The sequence below is a fragment of the Gossypium hirsutum genome, chromosome D04 (genome assembly GCF_007990345.1).
Source record: "Gossypium hirsutum isolate 1008001.06 chromosome D04, Gossypium_hirsutum_v2.1, whole genome shotgun sequence".
Lineage (NCBI taxonomy): Eukaryota > Viridiplantae > Streptophyta > Magnoliopsida > Malvales > Malvaceae > Gossypium > Gossypium hirsutum.
Window position 1 is genome coordinate 25345105 of NC_053440.1, and position 18392 is coordinate 25363496.

Genomic DNA, 18392 nt, shown 5'->3' on the forward strand with positions numbered 1-18392 from the left:
CTCATCACTTTATTACTTGCTTCGACGTGTATTCTTGTACATTCGTGTTACACATTCATATGTGACAAGTTTTTGGCACAATTGCTGGGGATCAACAATTTTGGTGAAATATTTGATGTGCTATTATCTCTTTAATTTTATTAGTTTATCTTAATTAGTTGTTTTGATTTTTTTTTTGTTTTTCAAGATTTTTGGTTGGTACTTGAATAGAGATATTTCAGCAATTGAAGAGTACTTTTTTGATCTAGAAACTGAGAAAACCTTGAGAAGAATGAGAAAAAAATTGAGAGAAATGGAAAGAATTAGAAACAATCAGGTTAGAGAAGAGTCATAACAACAGGAAGGAAGGGATGTTGATATTCCTTGAATAATAGATGACAAACACAGACCCATCAGAGAACATGTAGTGCCGATCTTAGATGATTTGAATCCAAGAATTGTCAGGCCGCATATTCAGGTTCAGCATTTCGAGTTAAAGCCAGTGATGTTTCAAATATTACAAACAGTGGGGCAGTTTAGTGGATTGCCTACGGAGGATCCAAGGTTGCGCTTAAGACTCTTCTTGGAAGTCTGCGATTCATTCAGGTAGTAGGGTGTTCCTGAAGATGCCCTGAAATTGAAGTTATTCATTTATTCATTATGAGATCGTGCTAGAGCATGGTTAAATGTATTGCCGTCAGGTACTGTGACATCTTGGAATGAACTTTTTTAGAGGTTTCTGCTGAGATATAATCCTCCGAACATGAATGCCAAACTAATGAATGATATTATATCCTTTCGGCAATCTAGTGATGAAGCATTATATGAAGCATGAGAGCAATTCAATGAGTTAATTAGAAAATGTCTGATGCATGGTTTCCAACATTGGAGACAAATGAAAATGTTTTACAATGGATTGAATGAGCATACAAGGATGGTGGTTGACGCATCTACCAATGGAACTTTGCTCGATAAATCATATAATGAAGCATCTTAAATACTGGAGAGGATAGCAACCAATGATTATCAATACCCCACTACTAGAGTAGGGACTGGCAGGAGAGTTTATAGTGCAATGGAAGTTAATGCGATCACTTCCCTAACAACTCAAGTATCATCTTTAATGAATATGATTAGAACACTAAAAAGACGAACTGTAGTGCAGGAAATAGAAGCAGCCGAGTTAGCATGTGTTTACTAAAGACAAGATCATGTTTTTTATGAATGCCTATCAAATCCAACCTCAGTCTATTATATGGGAAATTTTAATCATAACAACAACAACCCATATTCCAACACATATAATTTGGGGTGGAAGCAACATCCCAACTTCAGTTGGAGTAATCCAGGGGTGGGAAATGCTAGCAATGCTATTCAACAGAATGTTGCAAGTGCACCACTTGGGTTGTAACAACCTTAACCCGTATCCGTCGTAGGAATAGGGTTACGGAGCATTACTGAATAAACATGACTTAAAACATACATTTGCAAACATTATACTAAAAATAGCATAATCCATACATTTCATCCCTTAATCGAGCCATCGAGGCCTTAGAAACACTTTAAAAATGATTTAGGACTAAATCAAAAACATTTGAAGCAATGAGGAAAAAGTTAGAAAATTGGAACTACAGGGGTCACACAGCTTTGTGGTCAGGCCATGTGACTCACACGGCTGAGACACAAGCCCGTGTCTCAGGCCATGTCATAATTGAAATAGGGACAGTCAGCCATCTCCTAACCCGTGTTCGTGCCCATGTAACTCTCTAAGTTGGGTCACACTGCCAAGCCACACGCCCATGTGCCAGGCCGTGTAACACTCTAAATGGCCTCACACGCCCGTGTTCCAAGCCATGTAACTGCCTGACTTAGAACCTTTAAAACCTACAGGGGACACATGGCAATGTCGCATGGCCGTGTGTCACACATGCCTGAGACACACACCCGTGTCTTTGGCCATGTGGATAAGAAATTGGCCAAAATCAAGCCATTTCCTTCACCCATTTCAAAAATGTACCTACAAGCAATATACACATATAATCAAGGCACCAAAACCTGCACAATAAAACCAAATCAATAAGCCAATAATCCATCCAACCAATATGCCATATTGGCACCTCAATCACAATCATACAAATATACCTAAACTTATGCATAATTGGCCATAACTCATCTATACACATCTAGCTAAATTACATATCAAAACATACAATAATTGACCACATTGCAAGCATGCCAACAATTACCATTTTGGTAATAAAACATGCATCAACTTAACCATATTAACAACCAAACCCAAGGTGTCATAAGTACCAAAAGTACCACGAATTCAAAGCAACATTTACATGCCAAAATTATCAAGTAGCCTTTAAACATAAGTCCACCTATACATGCCATTATAACCTTAGCCAAAACATCAAAAACTACGGATATGATCACTGAATAGTGTGATAGGTCTCTGACGAGCTTCCAAATCGATCGAGTTTTCGATAATCTATAAAAACATAGGAAAGAAAACTACATAAGCATGTAAAACTTAGTAAGTTCACAAATTATGAACATAACTTACCATTTCAATGTATAACCTTATAATTTAAACATGATTCAATCCAACATAAGCTTGGCACAAGCCTAAGCATCATCAACAACACATGTTAGCACATTCAAACATAATCCACATGAATTTAACATAGGTAAGCCATTACACATGAACATAATTCATTTAAATTCATCTTTTTCCTTAACATATCATACTTTCAATGAAACTTACCAATTCAACCCTTTTCATAAATACATGACATAGTTACAATTTCAACACTTACAATTCATTTCCTTTTCATGCTCGTTGAACCGTTTAGAATATCATTATATACGCGGGATAGCTCACACGAAGTGTGCTGAACATATAACCGTAACCTTTCCTTTCTTTTACATCATTGCTCACACGAGCTGTGGGTCAGAATGTAAGCTATGCAATGCTACTCACACGAGCTATGGAGTATCTTCAACAAATGCAGGACTTCAGCCATTGGTAGGACATTCAAGACCAACACCCGAAATAAAAAAACCCTAATGACATGTCATTTGTATCCTATGAATTCCTAAGGTTCAAACAGGGCTTGATAATCGTTGTGACATCGTTGGATAAACATCATATAGTTACATTGAAAATAATACATTAACATATAGATCATTATAACATTTAAACGTTATTTAATCATACAAACTTACCTCGACAAACAAAATGTAAAAACGTAGTCGATCAATCTGAGGCTTTCGTTTTTTCTCGATCTAAATCTGCACGAGGTTTACCTTGATCTAAATAGATAAATTCAATCCATTTAATACTTCTATTATTCAATTCAGTCCATAATTCAAAAGTTTTAAAAAATTACAATTTTACCCCAAACATTTTAACTCTTTCATAATTTAGTCCTTAAGCTCAAAAATTGAAATTTATGCAATTTCATCCACATTTCATGCTAGCCGAATTACCTAGGGACTTATATCAACCCATGCAAATCATCAATTCATTATTTCACCATGTACTTTTACTACTTTTACAAACAAGTCCTTAAATGACATTTTCATAAAAAATCACTTTACAAAACTTGTTTATTTATTAACAAAGACTCACAATCTTTCATTAAAATTCAAGAATCATGCAAGAACATTTAGGGAAAATCCCTATATCTTTAACAGTTTTGCAAATTAATCCCTAGGCTAGCTAGATTAAGCTCCAACGACTTCAAAAACATATAAATCATTAAAAACGAAACAAAATTACATACTATGCAATCAAAAGAGCTCAATCGAACCCTAAGCTTCAACAATGGAGTTTCCTATGCTCAATTTCAGTGGAGAAAGAAAATTAAAGAAGATGACATCTTTTTCTTTTTTTCGTTTTAGTTTTATTTTGCTATTTACTAAATTAACCTTTATAACTTATTAAATTTTCAATAAAACCATGCCATGTATGTCCACTAACCATACAAATGGTCTAATTACCATCTTAGCCCTTTCACTTCAAAATTTCATAACTATTTAACACCTTTAGCTACTAGAACTCTATTTTTACACCTTTTATGATTTAGTCCTTTTTACTTAATTAAACATGCAAACGTTAAAATTTCTTAACAAAATTTTAACATGACCCTAATATAGTCTTGTAAAAATTAAAATAATAATAAAATAAATGTTTAACTTATCAAATTTGTGGTCTCAAAGCCACTGTTTCGACTTCACTAAAAATGAGTTGTTACATGGATACAATCAACTCATGCCATGGTAAAATGTTCAACAAAGTTTAGCTTTGAGTTCTTCATCGATGGAATATCTATTGAAGGAATATATGGCTAAGAATGATTCTATCATTCAAAGTCAAGCTACATCTTTAAGATCTTTAGAAAATCAAATGGGGTAAATTGCCAAAGCATTAAGCTCAAGATTGTAAGGAGCACTGCCTAGCTATACCAAAAATTCACAATCTCAAGGAAAGGAACAGTGTAAAGCTATTATGCTTAGAAGTGGTACGCAACTACCAGGAGTTGTTAATAACACCACTATTGAAGAAAGTAGTTCAGATTTCAGAAATAAGAAGAATTTAGAACTAGTAGTGGAGCAGGCTACAAAGGAAAAGAGCAAAGGTTAGAAGAATTTGAAACTATTACTCTCACTAAAGAATGCACAACAATGCTAAGAAACAAATTGCCACCAAAGTTGAAGGATCTAGGGAGTTTTACTAAACCTTTCTCTGTTGGAAGCCATTATGTTGGCAAAGTATTATGTGATTTAGGTGCGAGTATAAATCTAATGCCTATGTCTATTTTCAGGAAGCTAGGGATAGGGAAGGCATGACCTACAACTATCACTTCACAATTAGTTGATCGTTTATATGCACATCCAAAAGGTAAAATAGAAGATGTGTTTGTAAGAGTTGACAAATTTATTTTTCCAGCAGATTTTATTATTCTGAAATGTGAGGCTGATAAAGAGGTACCAATCATACTTGAGAGACCTTTTCTAGCAACTAGCAGAACATTAATTGATGTTAAAAAAGGTGAATAAACTATGCAAGTTAACGATCAGCTGATAACTTTTAATTTTTTTGATGCTATGAAGTGCCCAGATACAGATGAAGAATGTCACGCTGTGGAGATTGTTGACACAATAGTTCAGAAAGACATTGTAGAGTTTTATCACAATAACTATAATGATGATGCAAAATTAACTAAGTTAATTGAAGAAAAAATGATTGAAAAGCTTGGTGAACTGATAGATGTCTAGCAAATCGAGAATGGATCAAGGAGAAGTTTTGAATCATTAAATTTATCAGATCGTTCTTTTAAACATCCTCGGCCATCCATAGAAGATGAATTGAAGTCTTTGCCAGCACATCTGAAGTATGCTTACTTGGGAGATAACAGTACATTGACAGTAATTATTTCTTTGGCATTGACATTAGATCAAAAAGCTCAATTATTGAAAGTTTTGAAGAAATCTAAAAAAGCATTGGGATAGACGATTTCAGATATCAAAGAAATTAGTCCAGTAATCTGCATGCACACAATATTACTAGAGGATTGCCATGGAAAATCTATTGAGCAACAGAGAAGATTGAATCCCATTATGAAGGACGTTGTTAAAAAAAGATTATCAAATGGTTGGATGTTGGAATCATATACCCAATTTTAGATAGTTCCTAGGTGAGCCCTGTTCGATGTGTGCCTAAAAAAGAGGGTGTCACGGTGGTAAGCAATGATAACAACGAACTCATTCCTACTTATACTGTCACGAGATAGACGGTTTTTATGGACTATCGGAAACTCAACAACGTAATAAGGAAAGACCATTTTTCTTTGCCATTTATCAACTAGATGTTAGATAGATTAATGGGGAAAGTTTTCTATTATTTTCTAGATGGTTATTCGGGGTATAACCAAATTGACATATCTCCTACTGATCAAGAGAAGACCATATTCACATGTCCTTATGGAACTTTTACCTTCTGACGAATGCCATTTGGATAATGCAATGCCCCTGCAACATATCAGCGTTGCATGATGGCAATATTTTTGGACATGGTAGAGAAATTTCAGAAGTTTTTATGGATGACTTCTCGGTGTTTGGTGATACTTTTGAAGATTGTTTAAAAAATCTGGAGTTACTTTTTTGCTGGTGGGAGCAAAACAATCTTGTTCTCAATTGGGAGAAATGCCAGTTCATGGTCTGTGAAGGAATTGTTCTGGGACATAAAATTTCACAACAAGGGATTGCCATCGACAAAGCAAAAATAGAAGTTATTGAGAAATTGTCACCACCCTCCACAATTAAAGGTATTCGAAGTTTTCTTGGCCATGTAGGATTCTATAGACGATTCATCAAAGATTTTTCAAAAATATCAAAACCCCTGTGTACATTGTTAGAACACAATAGATCTTTCAATTTTGATGATTAGTGCTTACAAGCATTTGAGAAGTTGAAAAAGAGGCTAGTCACAGCACCAATGGTCAAAGTACCAAATTGGACTTTACCTTTCGAACTTATGTATGATGCCAGTGATTTTGCCATAGGGGCAATACTTGGGCAAATAAAGAACAAGGTATTTCATGCTATATACTACCCAAGTCGTACGTTGACTAGGTCAAGCTAAATAATGCCAGCATTGAGAAAGAGTTGTTAGCTGTGGTATTTGCCTTAGACAAATTTAGAGCTTATTTAGTAGGCAGCAAAGTTACAGTTTATAAGGACCACTCTGCTATTAAATACTTGGTGACTAAGAAAGATGCCAAGCCCAGGTTGATTCAATGGATATTGTTATTGCAAGAATTTGATTTGGAAATTAGAATAGGAAAGGGATAGAAAATCAAGTGGCTGATCACTTGTCTTGAATTGAAGCAGGAAATGAAGATGGAAATTAGAGATAGGACAGGGATAAAAAATCAAGTGGCTGATCACTTGTCTTGAATTGAAGCAGGAAATGAATATGGTAATATTCAGCGCATTCAGGATGATTTCCCAGATGAGCAACTCTTAAGTGCCATGGCATTACTGTGGTATGTTGATATTGTAAATTTTTTGGTTAGTGGACTATTGCCACCTGACCTCGCAAATCAAAGACAAAAATTTTCTCTATGATGCCAAGCAGTATTATTTGGATGAGCCATTTTTCAAACATTGTGCAGACTAGATGATTCAGAGGTGTGTTCTAGATGACGAGATCAAAAGTATTTTATTTCATTGTCATTCAGCACCATCTGGAAGGCACTTTGGGGGCATGAGAGTTGTGGAAAAAGTCATTCAATCTAGTTTTTATTGGCCAACAATGTTTAAAGATGCTTATGAATTTTGCCAAGTTTTCGATCGTTGTCAAAGAACTGGAAATCTATCGAGGAAGTATGAGATGCCCTTGCAAACTATTTTCGAAGTGGAATTATTTGACATTTGGGGAATTAATTTTATGGGGCCTTTCCCACCTTCTTGGGGCAATGCATACATACTTTTAGCTGTTGATTATGTCTCCAAGTGGTTTGAGGCTATTGCTTTACCAACAAATAATGCCAAATCAGTACTAAATTTTCTTCACAAGAATATTTTTACTAGGTTTGGTACTCATCGTGCTCTAATTAGTTATGAAGGTTCACACTTTGATTGCAAATTAGTTGCTAATGCTCTAGACAGGTATGGAGTTAAATATACAATTGCCACAGCATAACATCCCAGACAAATGGGCAAGTGAAAGTCTCTAATAGAGAGATTAAACAAATTCTAGAGAAGGTAGTCAATCCCAACCGAAAAATTTGGTCATCCAGATTGGATGAAGCTTTATGGACATATCACACTACATTTAAGACACCATTAGGGATGTCACCCTTCAAGCCTATTTATGGGAAACCCTACCATTTGCCCATTGAACATGAACATAAGACATATTGGGAAATTAAGAAATTGAATATGGATGGGAGTGCTGTTGGTACCAACTACCTATTGGAGTTGAATGAGATGGAAGAATTTTGAGCTCAACCTTATGAAAATGCCATGTTGTACAAAGAAAAGATTAAGCGATGGCATGACAACAAAATTTTGCCATGGTAATTTGCATCTGGACAACAGGTTATGTTATTCAATTCTAAACTTAAATTATTTCCTGACAAATTGAAATCTCTTTAGTCTAGTCTATTCGAGATATTGTATGTTTATCCTCATTGAGCTATAGAAGTTAAAGACAGCAAGACTAGTTTCATTTTCAAAGTCAATTGACAACGGTTAAAGAACTATTCTGGAGCCCCTATAATTCGTGATAAAAGTTCCATCACTTTTCGAACTGCTTAATATTTCTTTCTTATCCTATTTTATTCATTTACTTTGCTTTTAATTCTTTGTTTCTTTTCTTCAATAAGCTTATTTACCTGTTATTTTCTTTTGTTACAAGCACATGATGGCCCACGGTTGTAGACATCAGCCCATTCACTACATTAATTAATTTTAATTTCCTAATTTTTTTGCTAATTTTCTTTTCCCGCTAATTTCTTTTTTGTGTCAGGGCACACTCTCAGATTAATCTTAGCCACCACATCATTGCTATATTTCCTATCACGTTTTACCCTGGTTTTTTCACTTCCTTTCTAACTTATTTTTCTTTTCATCTTTTTCAATTTCCTTTACTTTTACTTCATTCAAACTGTAAAGGTTTTACCTTTTTTATTTTTCTAGTCACTATTATCTCTACAATGGCTCACCAAACACCATCATCTTGCACCCCTGTGCCTTCACAAACATTTTTTAGCAAAATTGCGGAAGAAAAGTATATCCAGAACATACAAAAGAGGTCAAGATGCCCCATCTCTTCTATAGTGGAGAAACATGGATGGCAAATCTTTTGTCTCCATCCTAGTGACATTCTCACTAAGGTAGTGAAAGAATTTCATGCTCATCTAACCTCTCCAGATAATGCTTTTATATATGTGTGTGGTGTCTCGGTGATGTTTGATGAAAAATCAATTAATGCACAATATGGGTTATCTAACGACCTTGATGAACATGCCTAATTTTTCAAGACTATGACCACTAAAGGACTCCACCAAGTTTTTACGAATTTATGTGTTGAGTGGATGAAGTGGACAGTGTCTCAAAATGATTTTTATACCATTAACCGTGTATAGTTGAAGCCTTACTGTAGAGTCTGGTATCATTTACTCAAAACTCGTCTCATCCCTTCTACTCACAACTCAACTGTTTCAAAAGAATGTCTATTATTATTGCATTCAATTGTGACGGGCAGAAAGATCTGTAACCTCCCAAACCCAGACTAGACATTATGGCTAGATTGAGAAGTTTATATTAGCCGCTGAAATGGCAAAGTTAACTTGCATTACTTTTGAATACCTCAAATAAACTCATTTTAGAGAAAACCGTAGTTGTACTTTTAGTTATCTTAAAAGCATTCATTCATTAGGTCATTTATACTTACGATTCATATCATTATTGATAGTATTATTTTAGAAAAACTGTTTGCTTGTCGTTCTTCTTTAAAAAACACTAGATGTTAACCTAATGCAATAGAAAAACCATTTTTCAAGTCATTTTGAAAACTTAGTTGCCTTATCGATTTGTTTTTCAAAAACATTTCCTTTGCAATGAAGTGGAAACTAGGGAACAATATCAAATTTTACTTAAGCTCGATATCATGCATTATCCGGTTATTATGCTTAAGTAATCCATGCATGAAAAAATCCCAAACAGAAAAGTTTCCAAGCCACAGACAAGAAATAATTAAAAATTACAAACCAAAACAAATAAAGACTTAATAATAATACTTATTAAGAAAAATAATTCGAGGTCCAAGGTGATTCTCTAAATTACGAGTCTGGTCCTAATTTTGAGGTTTACCTGAAAAGTTAAACACTATTGAGGGTGAGCTTATGAAAAGCTCAGTGTGAGTCGAAACAATTATTTAAACGGACATAAATATCAAATATAGTGAAACATATTAGCATTAAGAGAAGAACACAGAACCATCATAGGAATTTCATATCATTACATAGCCATTATCAATATCGATGTCAAACGATGTATGAGCATCGGTCATCATTCATTCAAGTAACAATGATTAATTTTGATACCATTCAATACAATAGAATACAATACATAGCATAAATCAATAACATTCAAATATGTTGTGAGCATGATGCAATGCAAAAGGTTCCTACCCATACCATCCGCTACACACCATGAGTTCCCCAGAACCCGTTGAACGACAGAAATGTGAAAGTGTACACAATCACAACAAGTAATAAAGTGACAAGTAAATGTCGAATTATCATACCCATAGGGACTGTGAAAAGAATTATTTATGAATGCTATTTAAAACACTTTGGTGAAGAAAAATATTTTGTTTGAAGAGGGTGATTAAAAACTAAGATTTTAAACTAAGTGAACTAAATAAATAAATCACAAATGTACAATTTCAAAATACGATTTTAATCAAGATGACATAATTGTGTTAGATTATTTGCATTTTTTAACTTAGAATTATTAAACTCATGTTTATATTGTTACGAATAAGTTCACGGCAACTCATTAATTTGCTAACTTATGAACATACTCACCTACCAAAATTCATTTATCTCTCGACTATATCCCTATGCCAATTCAACCGATTAAACAAATATTAATAGGAAAATATGTTATTGGCATACATACTTATTAAATTGAAATAATCTCTTGTACATATCATTATGTCAATTCAAACAATTAACTCAATTTAATAAGCACATAAAAGACTATGTGAGGTAACAAAGTGTCCTTACCTTGAAATAGTTTAATCACGATAATCTTGCAAGTTATGCTAGGCAAATGTATCGTCAGTTACCGTTGCTAATCTAACCCTCAGCTACCTTAGATGATTAAACATGCATTGATTAAGTACTATGTCCATTACTTACAATTTCAATCCATTTAAATAATTAAATCATTAGCTACATAACAATTGTAATGCTAGAGTAACTTACTCATGATTTTACTTAATCAAGCATCTTACCGAGGCCTATAACAACATAAACACAATTTCAATAGTTTTAACAAACAAAATGCAATCAACCTAACACGAATTAAATTCAAGCTAAATTGATTAAATTAACCATTCCAACAACATAAATATTCATAGATATCTTCAGCATAACAACAACAAAAATTAAAGAGATAGGGAACAAGAATCAAATCTGGTGTTTTCTCGTGGCTTGACTAGTTGCTCTGTTCTTCCTTCTCCATTGTCTTCGTCGACTAAGGCTACTATGAACACTTAATTGCTGCTCCAAATAGTTGATTGTTAAGTTCAATTTTGAGCTTAACTTATTCCACTAATTACCTTAATTATTGATGAATTCTTGATCGATTGGTTTCTAATTAGCTCAATTTACATTAAGTATATCTTATGCCTTGCTAATTTATTTTTGTTCCAATTCGATGATTTAATGTTTTTTTAAGTCATGGTGCAAGGTAGGTACATTTAGATGGTTCGAATGGACCCAATTGGGAATCCAATTCCCACAAATAGAGCTAATGGATAGGGCTGGTCATATGCTGATTTTGAAATTAAAATTGACTTGGTAAAAATGCAAATCCGAATTAACCAAGTCAACTACAAAAGCCCTTGAAAATAAGAGTAAGATTCGATCCAATTTAGAGGTGAATGAAGCTGAAATTGTGCGACCAGTCAGCAAAGGAATCAGATTTAATTCTGATTTTAATTCCCCTTCCCCTAACTATGATCGACCCTAGTGTATAAAATAGACAATCCAATTCAGCCTTTGAGTAGTTAAATTGGAGTGAAACTCTAATTGGCTTGAGCTGATTTTGTGCGATATGATGAGAAAAAATTAAGGGGATCAAATTAGATTTTTTATTCTAATTTCCTTACTTGATTTGAGGCTGATTCTATCCCATAAAAAAGAGAGGACTCCTACCAGCATGGAGTGCGAACAGAGTGAGAAGAACCAGCAAGAGGAGGACAAAAATTGAGAGAGAGGATCGAGTAATTCAACAAGCACAAGCACCTCTAATCAATCTAGCAAGTGCCGATCAAGGAGCTTAAAATCAGTCCAAGAGATCAGCAACTTTAAGAGGAGGAAAGCTCGACAATTAGAGTAGTATTTCTAAACAAGATTGATTCGAAATTCACTAAGTTTTCAATTAATTCTTGTTTTGTTTTATTTACTATGAGTGGCTAAATTTCTTTTACTTAGTTAGACACTTATGAAGCCGAATACAAATTGATTCAAAGATGCAATTCATTCTGAATTTAAATTTGGTATTCCATAGTTGTTTATTTTTATTGTTCAAGGGTTTTTCTAAATTAATTGGATTGATCACCTAGTTAATTTAGGAATTATCTTATAATCATCTAAGTTAAAATTGAGGAATTATATTTCTTAACTAGACTTAGAATTGGTGATAACTAATTGGCTAGCCACTAATTAGAACAATTACAGATTTAATTACATAGAAGCCGCTAGAGGATTTTCTATGGTTAATGTTAGGTGAAGTCTCTCTAATACCCAATGCATCTTTAATCAGTCAAACATAGGGCTGATTAAGGGTAGTTTTTAGTTAAGAACATTTCTTAATTGGATTAAAATTGCTAGAGATAGGAAGTCGCTTCGTAAGTGATTTTACAGCCTTGCTATTGAATTGGTTTTCTAGGATAATTTTGAGTCACAAAAATACTTGTGTTTGGTGAATTAAGGTGTCGATTACTGAGCATTCTTTCTATCTATTTGATTCTCGATTTCAAGCATTCTCGATTTAAATTTACTTTCGTTCCTTACTTTAATTTTTAGTAAGCAAACATTGAAACAAACCCCCCATTTGCATGCGTGTGTGCGATTTACATTTAGTTTTATTTCAATTTTCCTCAAATAGATTTAACACAAGCTTCCTCGTGGGATCGATACTCTATTTTCCCTATGTTACCAGTTAATATTGGTTCAGTAGTGGATTTAATTCGGTGGATGTAACGACATTGCACCAAATTTTGGAGTCGTTGCCCGGGAAGCGACATTGTCGAATCTCTTTAGGTAAGAGCCTTAGCTTTATGAGTGAAATACATTCAAATTGTGGCATGATATACTACCTGTTAATGTAGTGTATACTCCATTGAGATTGTAAAGTAAAGAAACTATGTGACAAGATGAATTCCTTATAAAAAATAATATTTGTAATTAAAATTTTGAAATGACTGAATACGTGATAATAGTGAAACTGAGTTTAGAGGAAAGATTACTTAAATACATTAAGAGTGGTCTGCTATAATTAGAATTGCATAATTATTTAAGAAATTATTTTTAGGAAACATTTTCTGCACTTCATTTACTAAACAAGCCTATAGAACTCGACCCAATTCTTTTTTGAAGACAGCTGATAATAGAGGTATTAAATATACTTCATATGGTTAAACAATTCAAATGGTAATTGTGTGTTTTGGCAGATATCTATGCATTCATGCATACTCATATACATTTTGCTTGAGGAAAAGCAATAATTTAGGTTTGGGGGTGTGATAACTCTTGAAAAGAGTTATATTTCGAGCCTCTAGATGTAATTAATTATTTGTAATTAAGTAAATATGTTTTCATTTTCAGATATTTGTAGAACATTGAATAATAAAGCTTCGATTGTGCTATAAATGTTATTATCTATTACTTCTATTATTAGGGAAGAAAGGTGTTGTTTGTGGTTGGCAGCAGGTGCAGGATGAAGATTAGAAGGGAAAAATAGTACGAAAAATGAAAGAAGTGAAATATTGCCATGACAAAATGTTGGTTAGATTGCCAACAAAAATGTCAAGGAAATTCTAGGAAGATGATGCAACACCCTGTCTAGGTCACTCTCAGCCAGCTGTACTTGTACTAGTTAAATCACCCTGAAAAAGAGGAAGCAAAAGGTGTGTGCTGAGAGGGAGGGACCTAAGCTATAAAAAAAGAGAAAGAGAAAAGAAAAAATTAGGGAGAGAGAGAAGAATTAGAAAATAGTTTGTATCTCTCTGCAACAGATTCTCGTGAAGAAAAAAATCTTAAAGAAATAGAGGAAAGGGTAGCAGCTTACAGAGTAAAAGAATTACAGATACAAGGAAGGGCAAGAGGAATCTACCTTGGGTTTTGCATCAAATCTCATAATTAGAGTGAAAGTTGGAGTAGCGAAAGCTTCCTATAGTTCTGCTTTTATTTTGTTATTTGAACTTTGTGATTCATGATTTTAAAGAATGATGTTGAATGGTTTTGTTATGGATTGGAATGTTCAACCCATGAACTAATTCTCATTGGCTTAGAATTATTTGGGTGAATTTTTATTATATTTAATGCCCATGGTTTGATTTTGAGTATGATACTGTTTCATTCGATTTGTGATTATTTTTAATGCATGCATGCAAGCTCTAGACAAAGATAATTGTATGGTATGTTATTAGATCTAATTTAATTCTAAAAAGATTAATTAGATTGGATTATAATCAGTTGATACAGGCAAGTATTCGAAAGAATATATGCAGCACTCTAGGCATAGAAGTTCTAGTCTGTACAGGAAAAGGGAGAGAAATCAGGATACCATTCTCGAGTTCTGTAGACATTCAAATGATTGCTCAAAGTCTAGATTTCGAAAGAAGCAGACTGCAATAGTGATTTCTTGAACAGTAGAATGGTCATGATTTTGCCATGGCATTATTATGTAATAGAAATAAGCCTGAGTAATTCCAACCTTTATCATTCAATAGTGCAAACTATTTCCCACTTATTCTTTGAGAATTGACACAACATTTTAATTGCCCTAGCATATTTTTATTCATAATTGATTTTATTAATCCATTCATTACATTTCTTTATAAAATAATCACATGTATCTTTTGCACAGTTTAATTAGTCAGTTTTGTACTAATAGCATAACCAATTATTTTAGTTAATTTCGATCCTTATGGAGACGATACTCACACATCAATTTAGTACTTGATTCAACATGTATACTTGCACATTCGTATTACACATTCATAGGTGACACTTTCCTCCATTATGCGTTAAACTTACCAAACATGATCCCCCTTTGTACTCCATCTCTCCCTCCTTACCATTTCATCTCACCCTTTCCATAGTACAGGTTCATTGAACCTAGACCATGGTGACCAACCTCTCCTCTCACTCACCCACCTATCATTGTTTTCCCCTTCTCCCTCTCCTCCGTATTCTGTTTTTTCTCTCCATTCTAACCGATTTTTCTCTATTTTTGCAAAACCGCCACCCTTTCCTCTTTTCACTTTCACTTTATTCCTCCACCATGATCGAACCCTCCATCATTGACCACCGCGCCTCATGGCCACTGCACCTCCTTTTTGTCCTCTTTCTCTACCCTATCGCCGCCCATTGACGTCGTGACCACCACCATAAACCACCGCGATTTTCTTTTCTCCTCCACTTCTCTTTCTTTCATCATAATATTTCACCTTTGTTTTGCTGAACCTGCACCATTTCTTTTACTATACCTTTCGCCAGATCACCACCGCCACCATTGCCACCATCACACTGCCGCCACCACCGTTGGCACCACCGATGGTTGAGTTTTCCTCTTTTTCTTCACATTTTTTATGATTATTTTATTTTGATTAATCTTATACCTTCTCATTTTAATAATTCTTTTAGATCACCCAACTCTCTGATCTCGTGTCTTTATCAATCCACCGTTCATCTCGAATTGATCAAGTGTGTAAGTGTGTGTTGTTTGATCATAAACTCCTCTTCCTAGTGATTTCCTCTCTTGGTCGAATGGTATAGTGGCCATAGTGGTTATCCTTATTTAATTATTTACGTATTAATACTATCCTTTACTCTCTTTGAAAGTCCAATCGATAATAATAGGAGAGATCCTTTTGGATCATAAGTCGTAGATTCAAGTGTGCAAATCGTTGGGTAAGTGTTATAGTGAGATTTTTAGTGATCAATCTATTAAGAATAAATATTTTTTTGACAAATTCTAACCAGTAAAGATCATTTGTGTGTTTAGATACATCTTTCAAGTTTAGATCCAAGCTGAATCAATACTAGGGGATTGTGGCATTTTGGATCTAGGAAAAAGGTGTGGGTTCAATAGTATTAGTTGTGTGTGATGTGTTTGCTTTTGTTATATTAATAAACTAATTATAATTAATCTTGAGTACACTAAATATTCAAAGAGGAGTTGAAAAACTCATTAAGGGGAACCCAAGTAAGTGACTCTAACTGAGTAATTCTATGAAACGCATGATATATGATCTGATTATAACTTTGGAAAAGATGTATGTGTAGATCTCATCCTCATGATATGAGATGCATGGCTTATGTGATACATTTGATAATTTAAATATGTGATATCTATATGTGTATATGTTAATATTAAGATCTATGATCTAATGTGAAATGAATGTGAAAGTGATTAAAAGTGATTATTAAGTGATATGTAATTACGATAGCATATATACATGCCTAAGTATAAAAGTGAATAATATGTGTTAAAAAGTGAAATTTCCATATCACATGCATGAGGTGGGTTTTGTGAAAGGTGGAAGTATGTGGTAGTTTATCTGCAAATCAGTTGTGGCTTGTTCACAAAGTCTTTCAGTGGTAGTATATCTGCATATGTGTTGGCTTGTCCAAAAAGTATTATCAGTGGTAGTTTATATGCAAATCAGTGGTGGCTTATCCAAAAATGGTGTTTCGGATGGACAAGTTTTTGGGAACTCGATACTAGTGTGTAGCGAAGATGGATATGAAATTTTATAAAATGTGAATCGTATTAAAATATGCATCGACATGTTCATGCATAAGTATCAATGTTAAATCTTATGATTATTAAGATGACTAATATGTTGAGATTGATATTTTGATATGTATGCGATGATATTTCTGTTGATCTCACAGTGGGCTCTTTAAAGCTCACCCACTTTACTTATATGTTTTAGATAATCATCATGGTTAGAAGTCGGATTCAGTCATCGGTGATGCTATTGTAAATGGTTTTTAAATAAATATAGACTTTTATTTATGATTTGGAATTTTATGGACTTTGTTGCTATTTGGGTTAAATTAGGTACTCTGGTATGGGACTTTACTTTGGTGATTTTATTCTGACTTGCATAACTTGATTTCAGGACATTAAGTTTTAAAAACTGCATAAGTTATTATTTAATAAGATTTCGTATGAAACTCAATTTTTAAAATAAAATCTATCAAGAATATATCTTTTCGCTGCATTTCTTAAAAAGGAGTTTTTAATAAAATTATACTTTGTTTTCAAAATTATTAATCTTTAAAAGTGAGTTTTCTAAAGACATTTGATTTATAAAGTTAATATGTTTTTATTACTAAAATAATAATGAAAAACCAAGTTCTCCAATTTTGAATAAAAAAGACAAATGATTTAGAAGTATTATTGAAAATCTGAAATAATTTTAAATAAATGATTGAATATTTACAATTGAGATATTATTATTTTGATTCTTGAAATTTTCACGTTTTTTATGAAATTAAAATAACGTTTTATTTAATTTGTTTTGAATTAATAAGCCAATAGTTTTAAAATATTTTTTCAAAATTCTAAAAGTTTATTTCGACCATTTTCGTGTACAAATGGTTTTTGGAATGAGATTCAAAATAAAGTTGAACATTCGATTTTATTAATTTTGAACGAACTGCGCGAATGGTTTAAAAGAAATATGTTTGAAATCAAGAAAGTTTTTCTGGGCCAATGTAGCTTTCCGAATTCGATCATAACAACTGGACCAGGTTTAGGGTGTTACATGTAGCGGTATTAGAGCCCAGTTCAAAACTCGGACCACGGAATTTTTTTTGAGTCTACATGCATATTAAAAGGGCATTTTGGGAACCATGCCACAAGGTAATATTTATGATATGTTCACAAAAGTTAAAATCTGAGAACTCCGATGTCGTTCTAAAGTTAGTACTATTATTGCTAAACTGTAGACATATTAAGATTGTATTATTTAAAATTATAGATTAAAACTGTAAAAATTAGACCGTAAACACTCAGGAAATAGTTAGACTCTTTATTTTTGAACTATGGAGAATATAAGACTTTAGACTCAAGAAAGAAATATGAAAACTCGAGGTATGCAAACCCGTGGTAAGTGATTTTTGAGGAGCACAATGTCGAGTAGCTCATCATTATTCGTTAGCTTTTAAAGGACTTGTGCCTAACCTTGAGACAAATGGCATCATTAAAGCATTTATCGTTAAAGGCAGAAATTGCGAAACTAGGGATGATAAAATATCCCAAGCAATGTAGGGTGTTTTAGAAAGGGGTTTTCAAGACTACGGTTGAGAAGAACAAAATAGTAGAAGGAAGTAAGTGATAGGAATATTAGAGAAAGGAAAAGAAAA

The 18392-nt window shown here is 33.4% G+C and overlaps 1 non-coding gene across 1 annotated transcript; it reads right to left on the reverse strand.

Moving 5' to 3' along the window:
* Positions 1-751: 751 nt before the first annotated feature.
* On the reverse strand, positions 752-858 carry LOC121216556 (small nucleolar RNA R71). Its single transcript, XR_005912736.1, has one exon. It is a non-coding gene; the product is annotated as a small nucleolar RNA R71 (small nucleolar RNA).
* Positions 859-18392: the final 17534 nt, after the last annotated feature.